The following is a 17,381-nucleotide window of genomic DNA, read 5'->3' as shown; positions in this document are numbered from 1 at the left end:
ACGTAAGCACATGTGACAGATTACTTCCCAGCCTGAGTGCACTTGTCTTGACTAACATGTGAAGCAGCACTAATGGACATGAGGGAGTGAACCTATCCTGCTAATCACATAGAATAGCTTTTTCACTTGGATAAATAGGACTTCTGTAGCACCAAGTTTCTTAGCTTCTTTTAGAATGAAAAACACACTGCAAAAAGATCACACTGAGGAATCAACTTGAGATATTTTAACTGATTAACTGCGTAAATGCATTCAGCACATCTGGGTGACCCATGAACACTGTCTAGCTGACAGACTTGCTCAGACTGCCCAGCAGTCAATGGAAGTTGGGAGAAATCAAATCTATTTCTGTACTGAACTCCAGTATGACATCAGATACCAGAGTTTAGGATGCACTCATTTTTGTCTTGCTAAACTGCTAATGAAAATAAAGAGTTGCAGAATGGATAACATATCTATGAGAAGGAAGGGGGAGCAATTAGAACACTGCAAAAAGAGAAAAAAATACATTCAAATCAGGAGCAAGAGGAAACAGAAATGAAGGTCTAAACCTCAGCTTACTGCACTAGAACTGGCGACTCCTGCTCTTACCGTATTGTCAGTAGAACTTGAGGACACACTGATGAGGACTACTTGTGCGATATTCAGAGACATCAAACTTGGGCTAGGACATTCTGGTGATCATTTGTAAGGTCTATTTTCTTAACTTCTATTTGTGAGAGAAGATTGACATTTTCCTATATATAATATCTGTCAGCATGTTTAGACTAACTACATGAGCAGACAGATCTGTTTTGATATCCTGCTCCCAGAATGTCATGGCTGACCTGTAACATGGTTAGAAGTGGGTGAGCCCTTACCTGTTGCAGTACTACAGGACTGCAGTGTTGTCTGCGACCATCTGCAGAACTCCTGGTTTCAATGCTGTGCTGCAACATGAAAGGGTTGAGCAGTATACACATTTCAGTGTTTTAGGTCATGATTTTTCAGAAAGGAGAATATCAAACACTGGATTTTTGGGTACTGAAAATAAACCCCAAGCAAAAATTGAGGAGTCTCTCGGCAACTTCTGGAGAAAAAAAAAAAAAAAAAAGTTTTTCTCCATTCGTATCTGAATCATCCACCAGTGTTGATTTTTCTGTAGGTATCAGTTAGGCATAGCCTTGCCTCCGGTAGCAAGAAGTTCAAGAACTAGCATTCTTTATAGGCCCGAGCAGTATACAGCATTCATACATTAAATAAGACACCACCACCTTTATTCTTTCATGTTTCCTCCGTTACTCACATTTATTATTTATTTGCGTTTGTTTACCGGGATGTCTACTGGGCCACAGTGAGCCCATTTTCAGTAGAGGCTTGGATAGAAAAGCTCCAAAACAAGCACAATATAAAACAGACATACATGCAAACATGACTAAGTTACAGAATAAAAACAAGAATAAGATACAGATAGGTTATACATTACAGTGGATAGAAATACAGTTTAAGGAGCACTAGTTTACAGTGCTTAATAATACAATGAATTTAAATATAGAAGACCAACATGAGTGCAACTGGTGATGCAGAATATTAGTTTAGGTGCAACATGCAATAATGTGGAAGGGAGGAAAAATTAAAGAGTAGCAGTTAATTAGGCTGAGAGTAAGGTATTAGAGCAACAACTATAAGGCAGTAGGGTTCTGTATTAAAGATATACTTAGTAGGGCTATGGGTACCATAATAGGACAGGTAAGTGAAAGCACTGAAAAATATAAGTGAGGAGTTGGGATGACAAGTGAGACAGGGAGGAAGGAGGGGAGGGGTAGAAGAAGTAGGCAGACTAAGTTTTGGGTTTTATTATGGTCGGTGCTGGTACAAGTACATTTCCAATGGGAGATTAGGTGTTTCAACAATGTCGAAGTGTTCAGTGTCGCTGGTGGTCCTAATGGATAAAGGGAGAGCATTCCATAGTATGGCAATGGTGTATGGGGAGCACATTTGACCGGCAGAGAGGTTAGGTTTTGCTACATTTAGGAGCATCCGATTGACTGATCCCAGATATCTATTTGGGTGATACATGGTGAAGACAGGAGAGGGCAGGGCAGCTAGATGGCTTGTATATTAGCTTATGAACTATGGTTAGTTGCAGGTACGTTAGTTGTTGGGGAAGCTCTAGCCAGTTTAGGCATTGGAGTGAACGACAGTGGTGAGATGAGTGTTTGGCAGTGGTTACAAATTTAGTAATTTTGTCGTAGTATAAATCTAGCTTAGATTTAAGAGAGGACAGTACGTTAGTAAAGAGAAGTGCAAGGATGGTAGGTAGAATAAAGAGCCCAGGGACAGTCTTGCTGCATACGTGAGGAAGTGTTTATGCCTGTAAAGGAAGCCTAATTTTTAATGGGCTTTTTTTGATATTTGTGTTTATGTGTTGGTCAAAAGTTAGTTTTTTGTCTAGGATAACACCTAAAAGTTTAGTATATGTGACTACTGCAATGCAAGTGTTGTTCAGAGAGTTAACGACAAATTCATTTTAGGGTTGGTGTCTGTTTGTTTGGGAGTGAATAACATGAGTTTGGTTTTATTAGTGTTTTGTGCCAAATGGTTATTACACATCCAGGTTTTGGTGGAGGTGAAAGCATTTTGGGTAAGTAGTTCAGAAGTGGACTTGGCCATGCAGATGATGGTAGAGTCATCTGCATATTGGATGACAGTAGCTTGGGCTACACTGGTATGGAAGTCATTGATGAAAAAGCTAAAAAGCAGTGGAGCTAGTATGGACCCTTGTGGGACTCCAGTATTGATGTTAAGGAAAGGCGAGAAGGATTGGTGCCATCTGGTTGCTTGCTGTCTGCCAGCAAGGTAGTTGGAAAATTAGTTTAGGGTAGTGGCAGAAGTACCAAAGTTGTAGATTTTGAAAAGGAAAAGTGGGCGAGTGTGTGTCAAAAGCATTGGAAAGGTCAAGAAATATTGAGGAGACAAAAGTTACTCAAGTCGTGAGCATAACTGACACTGTCCAGGAAGAATAAAAAAGGGTGGTTGCAGTTCTATGACTGGGCCTAAATCCATGTTGGGTTGGAGAGAGGATGTTGTGGTGTAGGAGGTAACCATGTAGTTGCTTGTGGATGAATTTTCCAGCATCTTGGAGATGGGAGAGAGGACAGTAATTGTTCAGAAGTTAGATGCATCATTATTGTTATCCCTTTTGTGGACAGGGAGGATAAATGCTTTTTTCCAGATGGTGGGAATACATCGATTCTTGAATGGATCTGTTTAGATGTATACTGATAGGACAGGCTATGGTGTCTGCTGATATACAGAGAAATTTTGATGTTAGGTTATCCAGAGCATTTGATCCAGGTTTAAGTTTAAGCTAGGTTATCCAGAGCATTTGATCCAGGTTTAAGTTTAAGCAGAAGTTTTTTGGAAGTCTTAGTGTGGCAGATGGGTCTGGGGGAGGTGGGTTGATTTTGGGCAGTTGGCAGTGAGATTGGCTGTGCTGTCTTTAAAGGAGGAGTTAAAAAGGCAGTTTCAGTCGGGGCAACATCTGGATCAGGGGAAGAATTTTTGCTTTCCATTGGGTTTAGTAGAGAGAGAGTTAATGGAATTCCAAAACTTCTTAGGGTTTTAGCCAGGTCTCAGTTGCTACTAAAATAAAAGGCTTATTATATGTTCAATCCAGGCATGGAGATCTTGGATTTTATTTCTGATGTTTTGGAGGTTAATGGTGGCGAAGTTAAGAGATTTATAGCAATTTGTGTTACAAGAATGGTCGGGGGGGGCACTGCATAGAATTAGGCTCGGTTAAGTGTGTGGGGAATTAATGGGTTGCAATTTTTTGTGTGTGTTATACAAATGCGTGGAGGTTGATTAATTTTAGATTTTACCTGCAAGGGTAGAATTTTCACGTTTTTGAGGAAGATGGAGTATATTATGTATAGAGTGGATGATATGTCAGAGTAGGAGGTGAATTTGGGTGGAGGAGTGGCGGTTATGCAAATGGGTTTCTGATATTCACTTATGGCGTCGGGTGATGTTACTAATAGTAGGAAGGATAGAGAAAGGGCAAGTAATATTAAGTTGGTAATGAGTGTTATGTTGTAAAGGAGGGGTATTTATGGTGTTGGAGAGAAATTCGTTTATGGAATAAGTGAATAGTCAAGACAGAGTGGTGATGTATAGGGGGGAGGGATAAAGATAACTAATTATAAATCAGAGATTAGAGAGAGTGAGGCTAACTGGTTGACGGTTTGGATTGGGCGAGTAGGAGTGGTCGTTGGGATTTCAGTAATTATAAATGGATGTGGGGGAGGGTGGGAATGGGGGTAGGGAGCGTAGTGAGTCCAAGCATAGCGAAGTGCGAATGGAGAAGGCAGGCCCTTTTCCCTGGTCAGCCTTGGCTGGTAGTCTATGTGGAGACAGGGGTAACAACTAGTGGAGAGAGGTTTACGGTGATTTACAATGGCACTGCAGTACAAGAACAGTGATGTAGGTATAAGGTTGCACAGGGAAGCAGGGTCCATAAAAAGATTCAATCATCCAGTGGATGTGAGCAGTAAAGGTGGCAGAGAGTTCTCACTGCTTGAGAGTAGCTTATCTGCGAGCCAGGAGCAATGATGAGCTGAGGGGGGGGGGGGGTGAGAGGGTGCTTAATCTAATAAGAAAAGACATTGGTTAAATTGAGAAACAGTAGTTTGGGTATCTGATTAAGGATAAGAAAAAAATACCTGTAATTTACTGAGATTCACCCAGAGGTAGGATATAAGTGGGGGAGGAGAGGAGGAAAGGAAATATAGATAGGAAAGGTGGGAAGGAAGGCTAGGGATGAGAGACTGAGAGCTGGATGTAAGAGTGAGCAAGAATACAGAAAGTAAAAGGTCACAGGAAGTAAATGCAAACATAAAACAATTCTAAGCATTCATGGAATGTGGCCATGCAAAATTGCACATTCTAAAATCAACCACCCAAGTGACAAAAAAATCATAACCTGAAATAACTTAACAATGAGGTTTAGATCAAATTCGTTATCTAGGATTCATCAATGCATTGCTCTTAAAAACTTGCTGTGGCTACAATTCCAAACTGTCATTTACACATGGCATACTGATAAATGACTATCCTTAGCTAACACTGCAGCCTAGGATCTCAATCACTACCCTAGATTAACTGTTTCAATAAAATCTTCCACCACGGACAGTCACTGTGATCCACTTACGAAGCCAAAGATCGGAATGGGTTTCAAAGCTCTGTAAGACTGTACAAGAGACCAAGTTTTACCTTTCTCTAAAAACTATCCCCTGCTTAATGCATCTTTGCAGCTGGGCTATTATGTGATCTTACACTCTATCTTCCAGATTTGCTAAAGATCAATTCATTACTTTAAAATTTGCAGCCTCTTGCTAATGGCTAACCCACTACATACCTATCATACACACATTGCTGCCTTCACCAATTTGCACATGTATGCCAGTAAATTTTTAACATACACTACCTTCTTCCACTTCCCAGATGAATTAATGCTTTCCACTTTAACACTTCCATCGGTTTTATTTTTTCCTCCTTCATAATCTTGCCATTTACCACCTCTCAGTCCTAATATTTTACACCTTACTACCAATGCCTGTCTTATATAATTGCTACCCATTAACAATTAATTTTACCACTGTCTTTAGCCCTTCTGTCTCTACTGATGCAATTAAGTTTTCATCCAAGTATCTCTAGTAGTATGCTTGAATTAAATATATTAAGTCTACTTCTTACTTCATTCTACTACACATATTACAAGCTGTGCATTTCTTTTCATCCATTTCACCTCCAGCTTCTTTCTCCCTTGCTCCACCTTACGTTTCCAAAGCTCAACAGCCTCAGCCAACCATTTAAATGTAACTATCATTATCACCATTACCTGTCCAGACACATGCAACAACTGGAATGTCCGCAAAGATACATTACTAAAAGGATACAAGGCCTAGCATGTCTTACATGGGCAGACTTCATAGCCGTGTCACTATACTTGTATTCTACTGACTGCTAGGAGGTGACCAGTGTCTGGCATACAAGACATCCCCTGACCCATTACAGATGGATTTACACATCCGCAAGTCAAATGGCATCAGAAATATTCTATCTAGGGATCTAAGCCTCTTCAGCATCATCAACAGAAAGAGGGACAGTACATCATGCAGAGGATAGCACTGCTCTGGAATAGACTCCCCATTCACATTAAAAACACAGCTCATTCCTGTCAATATTCAATCACAACTTGGATTTATGGCTGGGGAAACAGAAAATCTACCCCGGGATTGCCCCATGCACTACTAATGGACAGAGGCAGATCCTGGACGCCCTATCCCATGTATGGATCCTCTCTAATTATTCTACTGCATGATCCTGGTTATTTATCATTAAGAGTAATATATAATTAAACTTGACCATGGTATGGGTAATGCCAATCTGTAACCAAATTTGACAGGTTAACTTAAACATAAAAGGGAAATTGGTTAGACTTTAAATGGCCCACAATGAATCTATTAACTTTTCCAGATCCATCACATTACATCTCTCAATGTTAACCTTTTCACTTCTTGTACTACTTAGGAAAAGAACTGACAGGCAAGAAGTACATCTACAACAATTTCCAGAATGATAAAAAAAAATGTATGTTTATGTAAATGCTGTTGAATTCTACTAACTCATTCACTCCAATGGAGCTCAGGAAGTTTGCACTGTAACTTCCAATGGGCGGAGCCCGACAGAATCAAATTATGTCCTTACATTTCAAACAAATGTTCTTTTATAACCAATATGGTTCCAGAGATACGAAGCACAAACAGCAAACTCTTTGGCACACTATTTTTAGAGGTAGTATTCTTTAGATTCTAGGTCTTAAACCGAATTTTATAATTCACATAAACACGGTAACTACTAAATTTGTAATATTTTGTAAACAACTTACAATATCTCAGCAACCACTCAAGATACACACATACTGTCAGCAGCATTTTATTCATCTAGCCGAGAGGTTTCACATGAGGTAAGGAGTTCTGTCTGTGTTACTTGGATGATGAGATATTTAGAAAAATTTGAAAATTATATCTGTATAAATTAGTATCATAGAAACAACAGTTAATATCTATTTACCTGCACTAGACAGAGGTCAAATATTAATGCAGTCGACTTTGCCATTGTGTAAGCTTGAAGATGAAATCTTTTAAAACATTGTACATAGCATTTTTTTGGAATTATTGCCTAGAGGTGTCAGTAGGAGTTAACTGCAGAAGCACCTGGTGGTGTCACTCGGATGTAATGAGTCAATACTGTTATCTGTCACTCCTACACCAAATATACATTGCAATTTGACTGCGGGAACTTTTCTGTCATGATCATCACTAAAAATGGGTCTGGTCTAGCTGAAATACCTAGGCTAAATTGAATAAAAGTAAAACAAAATAAGAAATCAATCAAACATAAGTAGCAAACATATGGATAAAGCAGGCACATTGTAATGACCATCTACAGTAAAGTATACATGTTGCCGCTTCTGCAGATCTTCAAAAATCTTTTCTGAAGCTTTCCATTGCGTATACTTCCCCTAAAGTAGTAATCCAAAATGATCTCCCTCTGCTAATACTTAATAGAAAATAGCTTAAATCAATCCCCCCAGTGTACACAGACACGCGGTAATTGCTGCTGTCCTACACACAAGCAATAAAAACAGTAGCAGACTATAAGACCCCCCCCCAATGAGGGAGAACTCAGGGTTTTGGCCAGAGACTCCCTGACCCTAGAACCAACTGCCTGTTTCCACTCAGTCTCATCTACAAAACAACTGAAAGCAAATAAACAAGACCAACAATTTATGGGCCAGGAAATGACATTCATGAAAAACTGCTCAAACATCTCAGGCCCTTTATCCAGTGACCAGATGCTGTGGTCTCAGTAACCTACAATGGATCACAGATACATAGCAATCTGCTTTACAATATTTGTTAAGGATGTTGCTCTTCTCCACTAGGGGATTACAGAGAACATCCAGCTTCTTAGCACAGAAGTTAAGCTGCCAAAATGGTATCCCTTTTGGACAGACTCCAACAGGGAAATGACAGAACATTTATTCTTCTTTCCCCACATAGCAACTCTTATGAGAGCACACAAAATAACTACAGGTCAGTCCACAGAGAATTTCATGAGCTTAACATTTTCCTGAGAGGGGCTCATTTTGAAAGGAACAATAAAAAATAAGATTTATTAAAAGTCCAGTCTCTAAAGCAAGGACCTTTGCCTTGGAATCACCATACTTTCCTTCACAAGGGCCCATTAATGGAAAGCCTAAGAGCTAGCTTGGTCTGCAAAGCTACGGAAAGGATCATCATGGACCTCATAAATAAAGATACTGGGGACATACAGACACTGGATCCTACCCAGTTCTGCTTTGTTAAGGGCAGATCCTGCCTCTTAAACCTGGTTGATTTCTTTGAAACAGTCACCAAGGTGATTGACGAGGGGAAGGTGGTCCACACAGCCTACCTGGACCTCGCAAAAGCCTTTGATACAATACCCCACTCGGGCATTATAGATAAGCTCACCAGCTTAAATATAAACCCCTATGTCACTAGATGGATTGCAAACTGGCTCAAGGACAGAACCCACATGGTTAGAATTGCTGGAGCCATGTCAGACTCCAAACCAGTTACAAGTGGTGTCCCACAAGGCTCAGTCCTGGGACCTCTCTTGTTCGGTATATATTTCTCGGAGGTACAGGCCAACACGGAAGGACTGTGGCTGACCAAGTTCGCAGATGACTGCAAACTGGGCGCCATAATCGACTCTCCAGCCGACACAAGCATCCTCCAAAAGGGCCTCATAGAAACAGACAACTGGTGCCAGAGCCATGGACTCATGCCAAAAAGTGTATAGTCATCCCCTTTGGCAAAAACAAAGTGCCCACAAATTACCACATAGGTGGTAATCCATTAAGTACAGAAGTAATTAGGGACCTGGGGACCCAAGTTGATGGCAATCTCTCATTTGACAACCACGTGGCCAAAGTGGTCAGAAAAACATTTTATATAACCCACCTAATCATGAAGGGATTCACATCTAGATCAGGGGAGGTCATCGTGCCTCTTTACTCATCCCTCATCAGGCCCATAATGGAGTACAATGCCCCTTTTGGGATGTACCTTACCAGACACCTGCAGCAACTGGAAAGACCCCAAAAGTGCCTCAGCAAGAGGATCAAAGGGCTCAAACAGATGTCATATGCTGCCCAGTTAAAGAAACTCCAGCTCTACTCAGCGGCATACCGCCTTTTCAGAGGCAATCTGTGCCTGACGTATAAAGCCATGTCCAACCCGGAATTAATGGACATGCTGCACCTCAGAAAATCCAAATCCCATCGAGCTACGCGCTCGAGAGACTTGAACCTCAGCACTGAAATAAATAGGACATGCTGGAGGGACAGATTCATAACCCAGAGGCTCCCTTCACTCTGGAATAAAATCCCAGTCCAGGTTAGGCAGAGTCCCTCATTGACTCTCTTCAAGAGGAATCTTGATGAGTGGATGGGAGATCGTAGGTTTACCCCAGGTATCACTTCTGTGTCACTGTTAGAGGCACAGTATACTAAGCTCGAAAAAGGGCATAGCAAAATAAATTTAAAATGGGTGGCGAAAGCCAAACACATTCTGGCTACGCTTATAAATGCCCTAGGGCAGATAGCCTAGTATGAACCTATGAACCTATGAGCAACTGTCAGGCAAATGATGATCACAAACCCCAGGGAATGGTGTGCCACAGGCAGCAGACTATGCACTGCAATGACAAATTGTTCTCTTTAGGGAAGGATTTTCACACCCACAAGGACAACTCCCAGAGTGCGTCAAACCTATACATTTTGCATTACTGATACTGCACAAGCCCTATGGCCTCAAGGACCACAGAGGTTTCCTCAATTCGCTGGCAAGGTTAATTGGCTCAAGACAAACTAAGTAGACCATTTAAGTACTATCATGGACTCCAAGGCCTGTCCGTGCATGCAGATCACCTGTCATGTTGTTCCAAACTCTCAAACATACGAGGGGGGGTAACAATTTCTTGCAACTTATTCATAAAGGTGAAAGCCTGGGAGGCACACTTCATTTACCCATTGGACTGATTGTCAGCAGACAGTGTAAACAAACTTGATCCCCCTAAAATACAGGGAAGAGAGCAGGTTATATGAAGATACAAAGACTACTTTCTCAAAGGGTGAAGAAAGATGAAGATCTTCATGTCCAAGCTCCTGAGCCTTTATCTTCTCCCAGAATTCTGGGTTTTACTTGGTTTCATGCAGTGGATACCCCAGCGAGTCCCTGAGCTCTCTTCCACTGCTGATATGCTGCATGAGATACTGTACGCTTCCAGCATCTCACACTTTTCCTTCCAGTAGTTATGCTAAGGCACTGGCATCTGCAACACTTCAGGTCATACGCCTAACTTAAATAATAGATGCAGCTGGGGGATGGTGACCTGGTGACTACAAGGATACACACCGTGGAAACCTCCTTATTCATGCTAGCAAATAGCAGAAAAAAAGAGGGGATTACAAAGGGCTTCTTGTACATGCTTAACATTTTACATATGGCATCACCACATGCACTGGAAGAAGGTGCATCTACCCCTGGGTACAGCAGCTAAAGATCGCAAGTGCTTCTTGCAAAAAATGAGCTCTCAAAATAGGAAAATCCAACAGCTACCCACCACAGATGGCATCCGATCCTTTCAAGATGTAGGGCTACAAGGATCCTTTTTTCACAAGCAAAGCTGTCATCTATGGCTGTAGGACAGACTTCTGCAGATTTAACTACAGAATCACAAACTACAAACTAGGGATCAAATCTACCACGAGTTTCTGTAGTCCATTTAACATACTTCGGTTACTAACTCATTTGGCAAGGGTGAAACCCACAATGCCCTGATTGAATGGAAGGTTACCATTCACCTTCTTATAACGCCACCAGACACTGCAGAGTTTCTTCTCATCACTGTACTTTAATGCAAGATTTTCAGCTATCCTGTACCTTTGTTAACCTGTCTATCATGAGCAGCTTAACTGCTACTGGGTCTTCACTACTTGAACCAGTACATAGCATTCTGGGTAATTCACTGCATGTACATTCTTTACTCACCTTTACTTATAGGAATGCTTGGCCAAAACTGACATCACAATATGAGATATAACCTAGACAAGACAGCCAACAATCCTTTCGTACTGTCCTAATCAATGCAGTAGTCTTCAGTCAAAAAACACATTTTAGCAAACGGTTGGCAAAACAGATTTAGAATATTTGTGTAGTTACACTTTCTTCCCCTTTTACTTATGTTAAGGCTTTCAAAACTAATTCTGTAAATGAGGCAGGTAATTAATACATCTGAACTGTGGAAAGTTGCACTTCAAGCAACCTACACACCTCCTTACACTACAAAGTATTTTCTGAAAAATTAAGTTAAAGTATAAGCTAAACAATTGTAAATTCTTATTTACCGGGATAGTACAGTGCTTAATACTGAGCAATTTCATGCACAGCTTGGGTTCATAAGCAATTACTAGGCTAGCTGCTCTTGTGAGCCATTTTAATACCAAGAAATTTCTCTTTTACTGCTTGAATTAACCTATCCTCTTTTGATTTTAGATTGGCCTTTAACTGGGATTGTATCACAGACAGTTTGAGGGGACTTGTGTGGAATAAAGATTTTAGGAGCCATTACTGTTCATTAGTAGTGAGAAGACAGTCCTGAGGTAAATTTTTTATTACCCATCCACAGATCCACATTGCGCTTGAATATGGACAAGGATAAACTCTGCTTTACGTGGATGGGCAGTCTGTCCCAGAGAAGTTGTATGCTCTCTACAAGATATACCTTTCCCTCCAAACCAAACCATTCTGTTGATGCTGCATAAAAGATTATTCCTGGACTGACTATTTCTGATGCCATGACTTGCTAATGCACAGTAGTACCATCAGTACTGGGTCAAAGGATGGCTTGTATACCAGACACAGGTCACCTCTTAGCTGTCTGTATGACACAGGATCATGCATTTATTCAGTCTATGTAGGATATACTTTTTAAGCCTTTTAATACGGTATCTCTGTGGGCATTACCATTGCTGCATGTATCAGGCCAGATACAAGCCAAAAGGGGGCATTATACTCAATGACTGGCCTAAACAGAACCAAGTAAAAAGAACAATGACATCTCTAGATCTAGATACTATCCCTTTGTTTATAGGCTGCACAACACAGAAGAAATTTCTTAAGGACAGTGGACACAAGTTGGTCGAAATTTAGGACACAGTCCACTTAAATTCACAAATCCTACAGAACTAGGTCTACTCGTGGAAGTATTGTCAAAATTGTAGTTTTCCTTGGTAGTTGACTTCCAAAAGAATACAGTAATGTATTTTGGTATTTAGTTTCAGTCTACGATCCTGGCTCCAGTTATTTATTTGGGACAAACCTTCATGTAGGACAGCAACTTCATTTGGGGATTCAATAACTGCTCTTGGCTTGCATTCATCTACAAACTTAGTCAGCCAGAGCCCTTTGTTGTTGGCTTTTACTTCACAGAAGTAGAGGCCAAATAGGAGAGGTCCCAATGCAAAACTCTAGGAGACTTCACTGGTGAATTGTGTCTTTGTGGAGGTAGGAAGCAGAAGACCAAAATTCTGGAAGCTATCTGGGAACCCCTTGAAAATCCATTTCATAAGTTCATAGGTAGGTACTAGGCTATCGACTCAAGGGCCTACGTAAACCTAGCCAACAATGTTCCCTGGCTTACACCACCCAAGAAAGTTATTTTCCTGTGCCACTGTCGAGGAGACACACAGAAGTGATCCCCGGGGTGTATTTCCTATTTCCCATCCACTCATCAAGATTTTTCTTGAAGAGTGCTAATGAAGAACTTTGCTTGACATAGATGGGTAGCCTGCTCCAGAGTATGGGAAGTCTCTGGGACAAGAATCTATCCCTCCAGCATGTCCTACTTACTGTGGTGACAAGGTTTAGGTCCCTAGAGCGTGTAGCTCGGAGGGATTGGGATTTCTTTAGGTGTAGCATGTCAAACAGCTCTGGGTTTGACATAGCTTTATATGTTAGGCAGAGATTACCTCGGAGTACGCGATATGCTATGGAGTAAAGCTGGAATTTTTTGAGACGGTCAGTGTAGGGCAGGCCAGTAATCCTCTTTGTGAGGTACTTCTGTGGCCTTTCCAGCTGCTGCAGATATCTTGTGAGGTACATTCCAAATGGGGCATTGTACTCTAGAATGGGTCTAATGAATGTCAAGTAGAAGGGAACAATGACCTCTTTTATCCTGGATGAGAACCCTTTTATGATGAGGTGTGCCACGTAGAAAGACTTCCTGACTACTATGGCGATGTGACTATCAAAAGGAGAGACTACTGTCAACCTGGGTCCCAAGGTCTCTTATCACACATTCGGTGTTAAGTAGATTGCTGCCCATGTGGTAGTTCATGGGTACAGAGTTTTTACCAAAGTGGATGACACTGCACTTTTTGGCATTGAGCTTGAGGCCATGGCTCTGACACCAGGCATCTGTCCCAGCGAGGCCCTTCTGTAGGATGTCATCATTTGGGGACTTGACTATGGCTCCTAGTTTGCAGTCATCTGCGAACTTCGTTAGCCAGAGGCCTTATGTGTTTGGGATCTACTTCTGTGAAGTACAGGCCAACAGGAGAGATCCCAGGACGGAACCCTGTGGTACTCCACTTCTCACTGCTTTGAGGTCAGATTTGGAGTCTGCAACTTTTACAGTGTGGGTTCTGTCTGTGAGCCAGTTGGCAACCCATCTTGTGCCGTAGGGATTTATACCTAGTTTAGCGAGTTTAGCTATAATTCCAGAATGGGGAATGGTGTAGAAAGCCTTGGCGAGGTCAAGATAGGCTGTATGAACCACCTTACCCTCATCTACGGCTTTGTTGACTGCCTCAAAGACGTCGATCAGGTTCAGGAGGCATAATCTGCCTTTCACAAACCCTGGGTGGGATCCAGAGTTTGGAGGTTACCAAAGTCTTTGTTTATAAGTTCCATGATGATACGTTCCATGGCCTTGCAGACCAGGCTCATCAGGCTAATAGGTCGACAGTTCCCGGGATCAGTGGTGGCTCAACCTTTGTGGAGTGGGATAACTGTTGCTGTGCACCATTCAATGGGCACAAAGCCTGATGCGAGGCTATTACTGAACATCTTAAGTGGGGAGCCAGTTTGTTCTGTAGTTCATGTAAAATGCAGCCTGGGATGTTGTCTGGTCCAATGGATGCTGTTTTTTGGTTTTAGAGAGTGCAGCTTTTACCTGCGTAGTTGTGATTACAGGGACTCTGCATTCTTTTTGTATAGATATGGGCCCTTTAAGGGGTGAGGGGGGTAAAGTTAGCACTGAACCTATCTGCCAGGATGTTGGCAATATCAGGCGGTTCTGTAATTTTCGTGCCGTTGTGCTGTAACTCAGAGCAGATCTGGGCATTGCCATCAAGATTCTTGACATAGCTATAGAATGCTTTGTGGTTGTCCTTAGAATTAGTGGCAATGTTTGTTTTCGTAGCTAGCTTTAGAGGATCTTATACAGGATCTCAGCTTCTTACTGAGGCTGACCAGGGAGCTCCTTCACTCATGGGATTTTACTCTCTTTTGCAACAGTTTCTACCTTCTGTTGTACAGTTCGTTTATGGCAGGGACCACCAGATTGGCTTCCTTTTTTTGGAGGATAGCGTCTTGGTTCTGTTTGGGATAGTACGATCCATGCACTCATGCAAGTGCTTATAGAGTGCATTTGTATAGGATTCAGCAGTTGTAACTGTATTGTCCATCTGCATGGGTGTCATGAAGTTCACCACTTCTGTCTTAAGAAGCATGAAGTTGGCTTTGGAGAAATTTTTTCGCGTGGTTTCCTTAATGGGGGGTGGGGGCGGGATGTGGATATCAGGGGTGATTAGCATATGGTCGGATCGGACCAACGAGGAGTTGACTTCAGGTGTGTTACTCATGTTGGTAATGACTAGGTTTAGGATATTGATGCCCCTGATGGGGTGTGGATAAGTTGATCAAGGGCATTGGAGTTTATGAATTCCAGAAAGCGTTCAGTTAAGGAGTTGGTACACGAGTAGTTTTCCCAGTTAATGGTGGGGTAGTTGAAGTCGCCCATTATTAGGGTGTTTGGTTGAACCCTAATATTTTCCAGTACATCAAGAAAAGAGGAGTGGGAATCCTGGGGCATGGTGGGGGATCTGTAACAAGCTACAATTTGGATTGCAGTTTTGCCCAGAGTTAGTTCCACTTGGATAACCTCGGATGCATTATGCTGAGCAACTAGCCTGGAGGTGTGGATATCCTTAATGAATATGGACACATCTCCGCCTTTGGTGTTTCGGTCCAGGTTACATGGCCGAAATGTGTGGTATGAGTTATAGCCTGGTAGTGCAGGGGTGCTCTCTGGAGCCTTGAACCAGGTCCCAGTCTTCACCAGTTGGTGAAGTAGGGGTTCATTCCCAGTTTGTTTAGCTTTTCTATTATGCCTGCGTACGGAATTGTTTCCTTGGCTTTGGTGACCTTTTCAAGAGAGAGTGTACAAGTTTATGTAAGCATGACCTGCACTTGACAAATCCAAACCGGTCCAGTGTTTGGAGGTTTCCTATGCCCTTACTGATTAGTTCCACGATATAAAAAGTATTTCCATGGATTTGCATATGAAACTGATCTTATGCAAGGAAATGACTGCAGTTCTCCATTTGTTTGGTAAAAAACCAATATGAAAGCGGAGACTGAGCAGTGTTGTTGGGGGGGTAAATTGTGCTTCATGCTATTTAAGATGCATCCAGGGATATCACCAGACTCACTGATACAGTATTTTGTCGCTTTTGATCGCACTTTTAGGACTTGTTCTTGCGTGATAGCTGGGGGCAAGTCAGTTTCAGGTATAGCTTATGGGATAGACAGAGGGTAAAGGACAAGCCGAATTAATTGATTTATAGATGAAATATTTAGGCAGACATTCTGAAATAAGAAGCAAACTGAAAAGAATCATCCTGGCAAGAATGATGAAAAGAGTGGAGTCACCTGAATGGCTAGAGCCTACCTACTACTGCTCTTGTTTCTACACTGTACAGATACATCTATGCAGCCATTTATATGCTGGTATAGTGTGGTAATGTATGTTTCCATGAGGTCAGTAGAGTTAACTGAGCTTGGTACTTGAAGCTTGTGGATGTATCACTTAGGGGTAGGTAGTTTTGTATTGCAGAAATTTCTAAAGGTGCATTCGGTGGAAGAGGTCACTGGTTTCAATTTTATTTCAAAAATGACAGCTTTATGGTCAGAGCAAATTAATGACAAAGATACACGAGAGATGGTGCAAGATGCCCTTCTATTAGTAAAGACAAGATCCAAGATGCATACTGTTCCACTAGTGGGTACTCTGACCAATTGTTCCAGGGCATTTGTATTGGCAAAGTTCAGGAATCTCTGAGCTTGTGCACTAATGGTGGTGTAGGATTCCTAGTTTGCTGCTGGATAGTTTAAATCACCTAGGAAAATTGTACTGGGTTTAATACTGAGATATTCCAGTTATTGTAGAGAATGTTTTTTCAGATCATAGAGGTAGTGCTACAGCTAGCTAATATATGGTACAGGACGTTTCTGATGGTTATTTGGACATAAAGATGCTCCAATGCATCGTGCTACTTTACCAGACTAGATGCGAGTCTCTTTTGGATGAAGATAAAGACATTTGTACCTTACTTCCCCTTCTGCCCAGAAGCTGGTCTAAACGTGAGGAAAGCATCATAGCAGAGTACAATAAGAGAGCTCCCAGACATTTTAAACCATGCCTCAGTCATTACACCGATGTCTACATCCTAGGGAGTGGAGTTTCTTGTCTAGGCAACTAGCATTGTTCAGTACCACTTAAATTTTCCTTTACATGAACACTACATACCTCAGTGTTATCAGTAAAATGTCTTGATCACTGTATTCTCTGTCATTACATCAATACTGTGACATATTAGAAAAGCACACAGGCCTAAAATTACATTTTTCTCTAAAGTTTCACACATTCTCATATTCTGGAAACTGCCTAACATACAGATTTAGTCTAAGGGCAGTGTTCTTCAGCTACAGACTTGAGCTTTCACATGACAGCAGGAATAGTTTTCTGGGTGTTTGCTTACAGAGATTTTCACATAAATATAAAAATTATGCTTATTTGTACATTAACAAATATTACTGAATCTAATGTACAGCTCAAGTATCAACATCATCTGAAGTTTCATTAGATGCTATTCAATAGTTTGTACGACACTTGGTTTTTGGAATTTATTAATAAACAGAAATATTGCAAAACTTCATAATTAC

The 17,381-nt window shown here is 41.4% G+C and overlaps 1 protein-coding gene across 1 annotated transcript in view; it reads right to left on the bottom strand.

The window, feature by feature from the left end:
• Positions 1–17,381, bottom strand: part of TMEM170B (transmembrane protein 170B) — a 164,998-nt gene that overhangs the window by 123,247 nt on the left and 24,370 nt on the right. The gene's annotated exons all lie outside the window — the stretch shown is intronic.

The sequence above is a fragment of the Protopterus annectens genome, chromosome 3.part0 (genome assembly GCF_019279795.1).
Source record: "Protopterus annectens isolate FY-2018-M chromosome 3.part0, PAN1.0, whole genome shotgun sequence".
NCBI classification, from domain to species: Eukaryota; Metazoa; Chordata; order Ceratodontiformes; family Protopteridae; genus Protopterus; species Protopterus annectens.
This window is presented reverse-complemented; position numbering and strand designations above follow the sequence as displayed.